At 36.5% G+C, this 16209-nt stretch overlaps 1 pseudogene; it reads left to right on the top strand.

Moving 5' to 3' along the window:
• The first annotated feature begins 3054 nt into the window (after positions 1 to 3054).
• On the top strand, positions 3055 to 10439 carry LOC115973844 (annotated as a pseudogene).
• The last annotated feature ends 5770 nt before the right edge of the window (positions 10440 to 16209 follow it).

Genomic DNA, 16209 nt, shown 5'->3' with positions numbered 1-16209 from the left:
TTTGATTCTTATAATATCTTGTTGCAAATTAACGTGATGCGTGAGAATATATAATTATTATGAGATGTGGTATATATAATGTATAATTTATTTTCTAAATTTTATTATAGATAAAATTGTGCTCTCTAAAAATTATCCAATTTTTAAAAGTAATTTCTATCGTTCTATTTTTACAAATATATAATTTTATAATTTTTGGTGTTTTTTTTTTTTATTGATATAATTATTTTCTGAAGTGGTCCATATTCTTCTAACTATTGTTATTATGCATTTTATTTTTTTAATTTATTTTGGCACAAATAAAATTTTAGGTTACAAATTTATTATTCGTATTTCTCATTCTCTAAAGAAGGGTATCATGATAATTAAAACTTATCATATAATTACAATTGATATTACAGCTCATTGCAGTCACATTGCATAGTCACAATCACAGCTCATTTCATGACTCATTTAAGCAGCATTTTATTCCATTGATTTAAGTGAGACATATAATTAACAAGATTAATGTCAATGACCAAACATTTTTCACAAATTATTAAATTAACAAATGTAAGGTTGAATTTAATCAACCATCTTATTGGCTTTATTCCGTACCAAATTTGCTTGTATTTTAGTAATTAGTAACCCTGTATTTAGGTGGGATTGTTGTAAGGATAGTGAATGAGATAGAGTGTTGAAATGCTCAAGAGTGTGCAAGAAAACAGACTCGCGACTGGGTCTCGCGGGTGACTCGTGGCTACAAGCCGCCAGAAGATACACACGTGCCAGGCATGCCAGAAGTTGAAGCATCATGCTAGCTGGAGCACTACAGGACAAAATAGGACAACTGGCCGTTCTGTTATCTCGCGGCTGGATCTCGCGACTCAGTCAAGCTGCAAGGCTAAGTTGCGAGCCAGCCCTGTTTTGAAAAACCTAACTCTTCACATTCCATTCTCACCCTAGTATAAATACCCCTTATACCCACAAAAGAATGAAAGCTTCTAGAGAGAATTTTGAGAGAGAAACCCTAGAATAAAACAAGATTGATTCATCCATAATCTGCAAATAAGAGACTCTTCAAATTCCTCAACTCTCTTCCTCTCCATTGTTAAACCCTTGAGAGGTCTTTTACCAAAACCTTTTCTCACCATATCCATTACTGTGAGAGAGCTATTTGGTGTTCTGGGAAGCAGTTAGGAAGGAACCAATCTACATTGGTTGATGCTATGGTCAAGTAGCAGAGTCCGGGAAGCTAGAAAAGAAACAGGTTCGGTGCAACCTTGTTGGAGCAAGAAGCTTGGAGGGCTTAGGTACACTGGGTAGATTAGGCTTGGAGGGTCTATTATTGTTCATGTATCCCAACTACATTTTCTAGTGGATTACTTACCGCTTAGAGGGCGGTGAAGAGATTTTACGCCAAGGGCTTCAATTTTCTCTTCGATAACACATCGTGTGTTGTCCTTGTGTTTGCATCTTCCTTCCCTTAATCTTTGCCTTTTATTTTCTGTTGTGGATATGATTTTAATTGGCTTAGATTATTTACCAATTTTGTTTATAGCTTGTGTTCATTTTCTGCACACTAGTTGTTTATCATAAAGCTTGAATTGGTTATTTTGTAATTGAGGGTCTAAACGTTCAAGACTGTTTTATACACTATTTGAATTTTCAACAAATATTCACTTGTTGAACATAGCAACTTAACATGTTTCATACAACACAGAAACTTAAATGTGTGTTATTTGTAGGAATTCGAGAGGTTGCTTTTTAATTTTTAAGAAATTTTAAAATTTTAGTTGTTTGCTTGAAAATTTTTGGAAAATTATAATTTCCTATGAAAGCAGTAGTTTATTCTTTCACCTTTTTGTGTAAACTCATGTGCCAATTAATAATCACACAATTTATATTATTGTTGTTTAAAAGAAATAGACGAGGAACCTATTTTAGGAAGGGTCTAGTTCTTGTCATGCGCAAGGGCCAAAAATAAATGCCTACCAAGGCCTTGGTCCCTCGCAAACTCAACCTTCACCTCAGTCAATTCCTTAGGCCCATCGTACTCAACCTTCGCCTCAGAATATGCAACGATCCGTAATTTTCCTAGCTATCAACCCAGATTTGGAGGTTGCTATCACACCCCAAAACCCATTTTACTCCCTTCTCAAAAAGATCTACACTTTCTTCGCAGCTTTCTCTATTATCAGATCAAAACATCTATCGGTTTTTGGTGTAGGTGGAGATCGAACCCTTAATCTCTTATTCAATCATTAGAGACTTTATTAGTTGAGCTAACTAAAACCCATTGCTTTTCACACTAAAGCAAGGAAGTCGGTTGTTATTTATAGAATTTAATCTTTGTTGAGTGCAATATTTCTTCCTAAGGACATGAGCCCATAATTATTATTATTATTTTTTTTCTCTTCTTGAAATCTCCAATTAAGTTTTCGTGTTTTACTAGAATAGATAAATTTCTTCTCTTAGCTGTTTGCAACTCCAAACTCCTTCAATTTTTAGAAATTTAATATTCACAATATTTTCACAATAAATTTTAAATAGCAAATTACTACTTGCTATTACTAGTAGGTAAAAAAATAAGTTTAATTGCATGTTTAAATTAGAACCAATAAAAACTTTCAATCTAAAATTTATTGTAAAAATATTTTTAAAATATTGTAAATGTGAAACTCTCTTTATTTTCAGGTCTAGTAATTCTTTTCCCAACAACCCCCCGAATGCAATTTTCAGGTCTAGGGTCCTGCTGATCAATATTCTCCAGCCATTTCACACCATGTTTGTTGACTTTGAAAGGAAAATTCAAAACAAGACAACACTAGGTTTCTTAAAAAAACAGAAAAAATGAGACTGTCTGTGATAAAGGCGAAAAGATACGCAGCGTGGGGCAGTAGAAAAAGATGGCGTTACATCATCTCTTTGCTCAAGTAATTGCAAGGTGATTGCAAGGTGATGATGATACAATAATTTTAGGCGACTTGCCAAGCGGTCGGAAATGGTGCCGCTTGATGACTTTTCTATATGCACCTTATATTTGCTCCTGAGAATCAAGTACCCACATACATGATGTCCAAAATTGTCATTCTGCTTTTCCATATCCTTCTCTATTCAGAATTGATGCCTTCAGAAGCCCAGACTTGGATCAAATCAGGTTACTGGTTCTCTGGCACCGGATCTCCCATTTCAGACATAAACTCAGCCCTCTATACTCACCTTATTTGCGCTTTTGCTGATGTAAACTCTTCCTCCTACGAGCTCTCTGTATCATCCGGTGATGAGCAATACTTCTTCACCTTCACAGACACTGTTAGACAAAAGAACCCATCAGTCACCACTCTTCTTTCCATTGGTGGTGCAGGGGCAAACCACACCACCCTTTCAAATATGGTCAGCAAGGCTTCTTACAGAAAATCTTTCATAGACTCTTCAATAAAGATAGCAAGGCTTTATGGCTTTCAAGGCCTAGACTTTGGTTGGAATTCGGCGAACACTAGCTCCGACATGACCAATATGGGATTGCTATTTCAAGATTGGCGTGCGGCTGTGATTTCTGAGGCAAAGAATTCTAGCCAGAAAGACTTGATTTTGACTGCTGCTGTTCATTTCTCGCCAGATTTAAATTCAGTTTCTTTCCCTGTGGACTCAATTCGGAGTAACCTGGAATGGGTGCATGTTATTGCTTATGACTACCATGCGCCCGGATGGTCAAACTATACCAGTGCTTCTGCAGCCTTATATGACCCATCGAGTAACGCTAACACGGATTATGGTATTGGTGCATGGATTGGTAGAGGCTTGTCTGCTAGCAAGTTGGTTTTGGGATTGCCTTTCTATGGCTATGCGTGGACGCTAAAGAACCCCAATGACAACGGAATAGGTGCTCCAGCAACAGGTCCTGCTGCCATTGCAATTAAAGGTGGTGGAGCCATCATGTATAATCGAATCAAGAGTTATGTTCAGAGCTATGGGGCTGCTATAATGTATAATGCTACATATGTAGTAAATTACTGCACAGTCGGATCGACTTGGATTGGCTTTGATGATGTTGAGGCTATCAGAATGAAGGTTTCTTATGCCACAGAGAAGAAGCTACTTGGTTACGTTGTGTGACAGGTCCCATTTGATGATAATTGGGTACTTTCTTTAGCAGGTACGTAGGAGATGCTCTCTTGGTATTCTATTTCTTTAAATTAATTTTTCTCTTGCTAGAAATTTAATCTAATTGCCCACATTTTTAAAGGATTCAGATCCTCTGAATTTCTTAAAGTCTTCTACTAAATAGATTTTTTTTTTAAATCTTAACCATTTTTTTATGATTTAATGATTTAGATTCTATCATGTCAGCATTCCATTAACAATAATCTTAATTGTTTTGTTTGCAACATTATTTTATTATTTTAAGAATATTGTTAGTAGAATGGTGACATGACAAAATCTAAATCTTTAAATCATAAAAGAGTGGTTAAAATTTTTTAAAAATCTATTGGTAGAGTACCATAGAAAATCTAGAGGATTTGAATCCTAGTTGGAATAATTAAAAAACCAATATTTTGGATATCTTATTGTGTTTAATTGAGGAAAAAAGATTCACTAGGCCTGATTCTGTTTCCAGTGCATTGATAGGGCTATAATGCCAAATTTTGGCTAAGGCATGTAAAAGTGTCAATGGCTTCCCCATCATTCAAATTTTAGGACTTTTGCCACAATAAACTACATGACAAATTGTGAGTAGTGGAGAAAAGGTAGTGGATTCATGTTAAAATGATGAGCAGTTAGTTACAGTTTTCCATATAGGATAATCTATATCTATCTAAAAACTGAAGCGTAGCATTGCTACGCTCCTGTTAAGTCACATCATCAACCTATTATCAATATTTTCTCTCATTTTTAATTTTTTTCTCCTTATTAATTTGTCACTTTACAATTACACGTTATCCTACATTTACTTATTTTTACCTTTTTATCTCCCCACTATTCTATATCTTAATTTTACAATTTCTTCATCCCTTCATCTTTTTTTTTTTTTTTTTTTTACTCTTCTTCTTCCAAATTTTTTTTTTTACTATAAAAATTTGTTATTTTCTCTTTCATTCAATTCATATTTTGCTCACACAAAAAAGTGAATACTCTCTCTCTCTCTCTCTCTCTCTCTCTCTCTCTCTCTCTCTCTCTCTCTCTCTCTGTATATATATATTCTTTATTTTGGTGGATGTTTAATTCTTTAAAACTGATGACTTTTTATGTTTAACTCTACTTTAGGTTAATATGATTTGGATATATTTTAATTTTTTATCCTTTTAATTTTATTTTCTTTGTTTGTTACATGTTATCCCATGAAATTACAAAATGATTTAATGTTATTCTATTACATAGCATGACTTAGATAATTTGGTGTTTACAACTATACATTTTCTTTTGAATATTCTTTTACTCATCTTCTTTTATATAATTTTGTTATTTGGATAATTTGCTCTCTCTCTCTCTCTCTCTCTTGCAAATCTGTTTTAGATTGTTGATTTTTTTTTTTTTTTTGGTATCTACTTTTGGATAATACACTTTGGTGGTGTGTTTTTTGAGTTATTTATCACATGCACTCTCTATCCCTCTTACAGTTTTGGTTTGGGTTAATTTTTAGATATTTTAGAAGTAAGATGATTATGTATTGGAATGTCTCTATAAATTATTTGAGTAATATCAATTGTAAATTTGTGATGAGGCTTGGTTATCATGATAATATTCTTAAGAAAATGAGAAATTCAAATAATTAATTTTGGAACTTAAAAATTTTTGTTGTAGAAAAAAAAAACCATAACACACTATACAAAAGTTTGAATAATATTGATCGCTTGAAAAAAGAATAGTATTTCTATCTTTTTTCTTAGAAAAAAAAAAAATATATATATATATATATATAATGATATATTTGTAGGAATGGAGAGATGAAAAATAATTTTAGAATTACTATCTCCAGTACGTTTTAGAGAATAAATTATATATTATATCACATTACAAAATAGTTGTATATTCCCACGTATCACGTGGGTCTGCGACTAGTCTAATATAATAGTAAGTTCTTCGACCACATGACAAAAATGTCACAATATTTTCACGACAAGTGAGATGTAAACCCATCATAAGTCAAAATAAAATTTAAAAGATTTTAACGAAACTCACAACAATTCAAAACAATGGTGTTACAAAAATGTTGTGAAATTATATTGTGTCGCTTTCTAGCTTTCAAATAGTATGACAGTGAAATGAAAATATTAGATTAAGACTTCTTCGTGTGGTGTCCCATCAGTTCTTAGAAGTCCCAGTTTTTCCACATCTATCATCTATGTTCTAAATTTTAAAATTATAAAGTGACTAAATTATTATATCATGGTTGGAATTAGTTAAAACTCGCCTATCACCGATCAAATGAACTACAGCTCAAGATTAAATAATTTTTGTATTATTAATTTTGATTAAATTATGTTTGGTATACTCTAATTAACTATTTAACTTTTGATTGGTTTTCTTTAAAGGTTACTTTTGTACGCGCTGAGAATTTTTGACATGCTTTGGTTGATTAATTTTTTTTTGAATAGATTATTAAATTTTAGATGTTTCATTCCGTCTCTGTTCAAGTTCATGGAAAAGGATAACCAAATCACCCCAAATGTTCAAAGTTCACTGTTCACTGATCATACAGGTTTGATGCAACCTTTGTTGGGTATTTGGGTTCCTCATGAGTCTGGTTGTATTAAAAGTTGTGACAATTTATGTGACGAGAAATGATATGTCTACAATATTTTTACAACAAATCCTAAGTAACAGGTTGTTACTGGTTGTTATTGTTAGGGCAAAAAAGTAATCTTAGTGTTAGTTTTAAATTTGAACCAATAACAACTAACCACATGTGATTTGTTGTAAAATTGTTGTAGACATAGCATCTCTCTTTATGTGACACTAGAATTATTCCACAAAATGCCAGTTGCTAATTAGCAACGTTGACCGGATTCAAATTCTCTATCCTTTTTTTTTTTTTTTTTTTTTTTTGTATTCAACTTTATACTCCAGTAATCACAATTTATCATATATTTATTTTATTTTCCTTATAAAATAATCAAAGTAAAAAATCAAACACATAAAATATCATATTTGGTAGAATATAAAGACGAGCACAAAAGGTGGCACAAATAATTTCTTTTTGATAGTGATAAGATTAAATTATCAGGCATTGCTTTAATAAAATAAGAGTTTAAATTTGGTTCGATTGTGGCATAAAAGCGGGGTTTTACATCCTCTAATCCTAGCTTGCCACGGCAACATTTTACAAAATAAAGTATAGGTAGTACCACACACAATCAATCCTCATCAACCCATCAAATCATAACGTACTCTCTCATATTTGGCTAGCCACCAAGCACTGCCCATCACCAATAGCAGCTGGCTTCCTTGGCAATAAGGTTCGCTGCCACTCACCACCACCAATTTGCATTCCCCTACGCATTGTCACACCTTTCAGATCATGGCCAGAGTCTTCCAATACCAAACACCTCTTAAAACACCCAACCATGACCACCAATTTGTAAATCCACCAAACACAACCACCTAGAACCTCTAAATTACCACCATGGAGTGGTGGTGATCACTTCGGGACAAATCAAACAAAGATACAGAGAGACCCAAATCAAGCAAGAGCAAGATGCATGAATTCGAGAAAGGGAGAAGGTTGAGTGAGATGGGAAAAGTTGGGAAGAGAGAGAGACTATGGAAATAATGACTTGTGGGTGGTGGTAAAACTTAAAAGCTCATAAAGGGCTTTGGCTAGCCATGGATGTTTAATTTAGAGAGAGAGAGAGAGTGTGTGTGTGTGTGTGTTTTAGAAGAACTCACTAACTCTGGTTAAGGGATGAATGGGGGTTAGTGATGGGTTGAGCTTGGTACTAAGGACGATGGCATCACCAATTGTAACACATTTAGCAACAAAAACTAGATTTTGTCACTATGTTTTTTTATTTTTTATTTTAATATTAGGTACAAATTTATTATTTCCTCACTATATAATGCTTTTTGGCAACAAAATTGTATTTCCTCACTAGATTTCATCACCATAGGCTATGTTTGTTGTAGTGTGGGTGGAGCCTGTGGGTTGGCTGAATCTATGAAAGGAGCAAACTTGTGATTTGGGTTGATGGGGTTTGATTGTGTGTGACACTAGTTATTCTTTAATTTGTAAAATACGGATGTGACAAGCTAGGATTGGAAGGTGTAAAACCCCTTCTTTTTAGGCCACAACTGTACCAAATTTAAAGTTTTAAACTCATAAACTAAACTGTATAAGATACCATTTCTATAACAATTAAAGGTGTCAAAAATGACAAAATTTGAATGACATTGTTTCAAGATCTTCTACAACATATTCATCTCTCGTTATGTTAATGAATTACATTGTTAGCTCAAGAGGAAGAAAATAATGGACGACCTAAGTGGCGATTATTAGTGATCATTTTGACTACAATTGCTACTGTTGCTCTCCTACTATGCCTTTTAGGATGTTACTTACGGATGAGAAAGCTCAGATCCAAAGGTAACTTCTTCTTCTTCTTTTTTTTTTTTTTTCCTAATACATGTGTTGCAGTTCCCATCTATGGTTAGAAGGATTACTTATTATTCCCATGATTTAAGAATTAATATTTTAGGCTTTGCTCTGCTTTTTATTCTTATTTTTTCAATATTGGAATTGTGTTTATAGCTAAAAAATTAGAGTCCAAAGCTAATAAAATAGCAGCTGTTGGAGATTCAGATAGCAATGTTCCTGATCTGCAAGTCTTTAGTTTAGCTAATATTGAGGCAGCTACAAATAAATTTTCATTTGAAAATAAACTTGGAGAGGGAGGTTATGGCCCTGTTTACAAGGTAAACTATTGTTACTACATCTTTTACACTCAAGCAATTGGCAAAATCAAGAATCTATCTATAAAACAATTCCAATATCATATTTTATTGCCGAATGGATTATGGACACAACATTTTTCACAATTGTTAATATGATTTGTTGTGATTTGTGTATATTAAAAGTAGTGCCATTTATAGACTTTATAAGTCATGTTTGGAGTTGTGAAAATGTTGTCCTGGCAATATTCTTATTAGGATGAGTAGAAAATATCTTGAAGTATCTTTCTGGGTGCATAATACCAATAATAAGTGTGTGTATATTTCATTAGGGTGTGTTACCAAATGGAAAAGAAATAGCAGTGAAAAAACTTTCAAAAACATCTACGCAAGGATTTGAGGAGTTTAAGAATGAGGTTATGCTTACTGCGAAACTACAACATGTAAATCTTGTGCAAGTTTTGGGATTTTGCATTGAAAGTGATGAACAAATGCTGATCTACGAGTACATGCCAAACAAAAGCTTGCACTTCTACCTCTTTGGTCTGATATCTTTCTTGCTTCCAATTACAATATTTGAGATATGTTAAATGCAATTTTTCACATCTTAGTTCTCTATTATCCCAATATGATTATATAACTGATTGTTATAATATGTAATTTGTCATAGACCCTATCAGACAGGACCTATTGGATTGGAAAAAATGTATTGACATTATTGAAGGAGTAACTCAAGGGCTTCTATACCTCCAAGAATACTCAAGAATGATAATAATTCACCGAGACTTAAAATCTAGTAACATTTTACTAGATGAAGAGATGAAGCCGAAGATCTCAGACTTTGGCATGGCTAGAATTTTCAAGAAAGATGAACATGAAGCAAACACAGATCGGATTGTTGGAACATAGTAAGTACCTCTACCTGATAAAGCTTTATAGCCCATGATTTCCTGTTAAGCAATTAAAAATGTTGTTTGATAATCCAACAATGCAGTGGTTATATTCCTCCTGAATACGCCCGAAATGGTGTATACTCCACTAAATCTGATGTTTATAGGTTTGGAGTTCTACTTCTAAAAATCATAAGCGGAAAGAGGAATGCTTGTTGTCATGGCTTGGATGAGAATCTAAACCTCCTAGACTATGTAAGTTACTTTAACAAACATTGCTAGATCTGATGTTTATAGCTTTGTTTTCTTTCGTTGTGCATTATTTCCGCATTTCAAAATGATGTTTAATATTCTATATTTCAGGCATATGAGCTATGGAAAGAAGGCAAAGGCATGGAATTTATGAATCCAACTCTAGATGATACAACTTCATTGTGTAAACTAATTCGATGCTTGCAAATAGCTCTTTTATGTGTTCAAGAAAACGCAATTGATAGGCCATCAATGTTGGAAGTTTCCTCCATGCTAAAAAATGAAACTGTAATTGTGACAAATCCCAAAAAGCCTGCTTTTTCAACGAAAAGAGATGAAGGTGACGAAAAAGACTCCAAATTACAAGCTTTACAGATAGAAATATTTTCGGTTGATGATTCAATAATCACCCAAGTGGTTGCCCGTTGAATGTGAAGGTCTTTGTGGAACAAACACACACATGTGTGCACGCGCACACACACACACACATATATACTTTATTTATAGGGAAAATTGTACTTTTTTGTCTCAGAAATGATATATATGCTTATTCAGTCATTCTATTAAAAGTCACTAGTTCTCACTTAACCCCAATCTTACTATGGAATCAGATACACTAATGATAGTTATTCTATATTTTTGTCTTATTGTTTTCAATTTAATGTAACTAACAATAGTCGCATAACAGGCTCTCTATCTCTCTGTCTCTGATTCTCATCTTCTCCGAATTTGATGCCTATCTCATATACAATTATATCTTTGATTCTCATGAGTAATCTTGATGGAGACTAGGGGTGTCAAATGGGTGGGTTTAGGGTGGGCATAATTGGGTTGGGTATATAAAACCCATTTACCCATTAAAACCCATTTAACTAATTGTTTCTAACCCAAATCCAACCCAACCCAATTATTATGAGTAAACTCCAACTCACCCAATTATCCAATTATCAAAATTACCAAAATGCCATTGAAGTGAAAACCCCAACACTTTCTTAGATTCCCTTTTCCACTCTCTCTAGTCTCCATTCTTGGGATTAAAAAAATTTCACATAAGCACATCCACATCAGCAATTATATTAAAAATCCAAATAAAAAAATATTTTCTTTTCTTTTCTATTTTCTCTCACTTTCTTGGCAACCAAATAGTGCAACAAATACAAAGAAATGTCATTTCAAGCTCAAAACTTTCCTGGAATTTCGAAAGCAACTATCCTTGAAACAAATAGAAATTCTTCTGAACCAAAAAAAGAGAAAAATGAACACATCCTTATCAATTACTCCATTCTTAAATTACCCAAATTTAAAATAAATAAATAAAAATTCAAACCCAGTAATGGTGTTTGAGATATAATGTGAAAACTATCAAGTCAAAAAGTACGTATTTGAACTTCTCTGAAAGCTTCTTTCATGTTTGATTATTAAACTAGGTGACATCAATTATCTACAAGAAAAAGATTAAAGCAAAGAATTAAAAAAAAAATCAAATAGTCTTTGTTTACCTTTGTACTTTCAGAACAATGAACCAACGTCGTCAAATTCAGTGTCGAAGTCGAAACCATTCTTGATTAAGTCAACAAGGTAAACCAATCCAAGATGCGTTGCAAATCTTCGAACAATGCTAGGACAGCGTGGCTACAACGCAGGGTATGGTGGAGGTGTTGGCCCTACTATGTCTGCTAGAGTAAGGCCATTAGGAGGATCCGCCATCATCAACTCCTTAAACTCAATAGAAAACTTGAGCATGAGTACTCCAATGGATTCCATGAGTTCTAGATGAGAGCTAGAGAGAGCAAGAGAGAGAGAGAAGTGTTTGGAGGCCGAGAAAATGAAAACCCAAACACTGAAACGTCTGAAATTTTTTTTTTTTTATATTTTCTTTTAGGAAGGGTTGGGTAGAATTTAGGTATATATTTTTTTGGGTTAAATGGGGTGACAGTTTTTAGACCCCTTAAACAATTGATTAAACTTAGGTAATTAGCCAAGTTGTTACTTAGTCCAATTAAACAAGTCTAGGTTATCACAATAATAAAGATCAAATCATGCAAAGCAGCGGAAAATAAATAACACACGATATGATCACCCAGGAAACCAAACCGGTAAAAACCTGGGGAGGATTTGACCTAGTTATCCTCAAGGTAAACTTGAATCCACTATCTTGAAAGAATCGAAGTTCATACAAAAGGACTTACAAGCACCCCCGCTTGACTTCCTAATGCTACCAACCAGTAGAACTTATTGACACGGCTAAGTGCAAGCTCCGAATCCACGGACTCCTTCTTTCTTGGATTCCCACCAGCTACAAGCACCCCCGCTTGTGTATTCTTTAAGTTTTAATGGCAGCAACTGTTTTGATCATCAAGGTGTAGAAAATATCTCCTCCTTGAAAACCCTAAGTTTGTGTAAAGGAAAACTCCTCTAGATCTCACAAGAGATTTACACAAACCGCAATATGAGCAACACTAAAACGTGGCTAGGGTTTGCCTTTTATACTTAGGACAAATAAGAAACCCTAAAAACGTTTTAAAACAACTAGGGCTGAGTTGGAAAATTTTGCAGAAAAGCGATCTGCCCGAGCTTCGATCGGTCGAGCCTAAGCTTCGATCGATGGAGCCAGGCCGAAAGCCACAGTGCTTTCTGCTTTACACTCGATTCCAACTTTACATTGACATACAACTTTGAGCTAGCTTTAAACACTTCTAAACATATTGTTTTGATCATGGTTTGCCAATTAGAGTTTTAAATACATAAAGTCCTACACTTTAGAACCTAACATGGGGCTCAATGGGTTTTTAGTTAAAACCCAATAATCACTCGGTCTAATTGGGTTGATGCCCATATAACCCAACTAATAATTGGGTGGGTTTGGGTTTAATTAGAGTGGGTGGGTTTGGGTGGGCAAATGGGTTTGGGCAGGCAAATGGGTTTGGGTTTATTTTGCCACCCCTAATGGAGACGAAGAAAGTGCAAAAGAGAAATAAAATACAGAGTAAGAATTTTGTCAACACGTTTCTCTATTAACAACATTAGTGTCATGTGTTGAGATCTCGATCAATTGATCATGTGTTGAGGAACTGTTAGAATCCTAAATACGCAATTCTTCTTGAGCTGTAATAGGCACATGTTACAGCTTAAACACACTACTGAGACTAACTATGATTAAATTCAAATTTGGGAGAACTATCAATAAAAGATCATTAAATTTTATCCCAATTGAACTCCAGAGATTAGGATTTTCTCAATGAAATTCAAATTTCATCCCTTTTTTATTACTATTATTATTATTATTGTAAGGGCAAAGGCCCAAAATCATATAATGGGCCTTGGGCTCCATACGGGAAGATTAGCCATGTTTGAGGAAAGGAAGTGGATGCCAAAAGGGCTCCTAGCCCAGCTCTCGTAGATAGGGAGACATTTAAAGGACGGTCCAAGGAGAAATGCCTCCTCGGACGTGATGAATATGGCTTAAACACGCACTCTGTCTACTAGAAGGTCCCACCCCAACAGACATTAGTAGCAGGGATAAGTCCCACAGACCCGTAGGAAAGAAGGAAACGTAAGGTGTTCAAGGGGAGGCTGCTGCTGCCGCATTCAATGCGTTGCAGCTACTTTTCTAGCCTCATTAATGTGGAGAGGACTTGTGAACAGTGCTACCTTGGCTACCACAACTCACAGAAGGCTGAAAGAGGGTGTCCGATGGGACAAGCACTCAAGTAAGGGTCCAGATGATCAACAAGTGTAAGGCCATCATGGCCTCAAGAAGACTATATAAGAAAGGGAGTCCCTATGAGGGGAAGGGGACAGAAAAAAGAGAGGAGAATAGAAGAACAGTATAAACAACCGTAATCTTCAAACAAGGACCACCATACGTTCACCTCATCTCATCGAACTAAGGATCTATGGATACTAACATGCTTCACTTGTGTTCAATTGTTATATAGCCCAATATTAACCACTGTCCATTTCGCTAAGACCTAGTTCTATAGCCCACTCTCAACAAATTCATTGCTTCTGGGCTCCTTGGACCAAGACCCCATACCTGTTGGGCTTGGGCCCCAAATTGTGACGCTACAATTGGTGCCGTCTGTAGGGAGAGCTTGTGCCTTAGCAAGTGCAATGGTTAAATATGGAAGGATCAAGTCCACGCCGAACGGGGCCCGTAGACTCCCAACGGCAGGACAACTTTCTTAACCTCGAACGGGAAAGAGATCAAGACAAGCGACCAGAGGGTAGTTTACATACCTCCCATACGAGCAGAAGCCATTCAAAAGGGAAAGGTCATGCATCCCAAAAGCGGGATGATAATAGGGCTCTACAGCAAGAAATTGATGACCTAAAGAGGAAGTTGCGTTGAGTGCAGCGAAGGTGTCCCTCTTCCAGCCCAGATACCAGCAATGAAGAGGACAACGAATACAGGCGAAGGTTGAGAACTCCACCAAGTGAAATCTTCTCCTATGAGGAAGAGTAACCTCACAGACACATCCACAAAAGTCCGTCTTACAAGGGCCTAGTAAACGACACTATGAGCAAAGCCCTGGATCGAATCTCCCAGTCACCCTTCACACACAAGATAAAGGGGTTGAACTTCCTCGGTGGTTCCACCAACCTACTCTCACCATATATAACGGTCGGACAGACCCCGTAGAGCATGTAAGTTAGTTCAACCAGAGGATGGCCATCTACTCCAAAGACGAAGTTTTGATGTGCAAAGTATTTCCATCTAGTTTGGGACCCATGGCGATGAGATGGTTTGACGGCCTCAAGCTGAAATCCAAAAATTCCTTTAAGCAGCTAACCCAAGCCTTTGGCTTTTGCTTCATCACGAGCAGTAGGGTTCCTCGACCTTTGGATTCCCTCCTGTCCTTATCCATGCGAGAGGGGAGACCCTAAAGGCCTACTCAGATAGGTATTGGGAGATGTATAATGAGATAGAGGGCAATTATGATGACGTTGCTATCAATACCTTAAGAAAGGCTTGCCGACCGAGCACGGTTTAAGGAAATCCCTGACGGGGAAACTGGTCACCAGCCTGCGCCAGCTCATGGACCGAATCGACAAGTACAAGAGGGTCGAAGAGGACTAGCAGGTGGACAAGGGTAAAGCGAAGGTTGTCCCTCAGGAGAGGAGGGACTTTAGGTCTGACCGATTTAGCAACAACCACCGACCGAGAAGAGATTACACGGAGCAACCGGGATCCGCCAGTGCGCAGGCAGTCCACGTTGTGTTCCGGGACCCATTACATTAGATTTTGGAGAAAATCAAGAATGAATCATTCTTCAAATAGCCAAATAGGATGGCAGGCGACCCCACGAATTGCAACCAGAATCTATACTGTCAGTACCACCAAAAACTAAGGCACACCACCGATGACTGCAGAAACCTGAAAAACCACTTGAACCAGCTAGTCCAAGAGGGAAAATTAAGTCATCTCCTACATCATTCCAGTGGCCGACAAGAACGGATGAACGTTGAGACACGACAAAACACCTTGAGGCCACCTATTGGCACGATAAATGCCATTCTCGCTGCTCCAGGAAGGACTGGCTCTCATCCTTTTAGAGTAATGTCGGTCGCCTGACTCCCCACTGAGGTTGATGACCATGAGTCTAAAAAGGCTAAGAGGATGGCCTTACCCGTGATGGGATTCTCGGATGAGGATAAGGTCGGAACTATCCAACCCCAAAATGATGCTCTAGTCGTCACACTCAGAATTGGAGGATATGACATCAAGAGAGTGTTAGTTGATCAGGGTCAGCGTTGTGGAAGTAATGTACCCCGACCTATACAAAGGGTTGAATTTGAGACCCGAATACTTGACAGCATACGACTCCCCTTTGGTGAGCTTCAAAGGGAAAATTGTCACTCCGAGAGGCCAGGTTAGACTGCCCATACAAACAGACTCGGACATAGTGGAGGTGGACTTCATAGTGGTGGACGCATACTCGCCCTACACAGCCATTATAGCTAGGCCATAGCTTCATGCCTTAGGGGCTGTTTCCTCTACCCTACACTAGAAGGTGAAATACTCGCGGGAAGGTCGGGTCAACAAAGTCATAGGGGACCGGGCCATGGCTCAGCAATGCATGGTGTCCGCCATCTCACGACGGCCGAGTGTCGAATCCTCAACCTCTACCGAGAACGGCTTATGGCAATTAACAACCCCGACCATGATTGGCAGGGGACTAGTCGAGGAGGCAAATTG

Source organism: Quercus lobata, chromosome 2 (assembly GCF_001633185.2).
Source record: "Quercus lobata isolate SW786 chromosome 2, ValleyOak3.0 Primary Assembly, whole genome shotgun sequence".
NCBI lineage: Eukaryota > Viridiplantae > Streptophyta > Magnoliopsida > Fagales > Fagaceae > Quercus > Quercus lobata.
The sequence above is the reverse complement of the archived record's forward strand: the minus strand, read 5'-3'. Positions and strand labels throughout refer to the sequence as shown.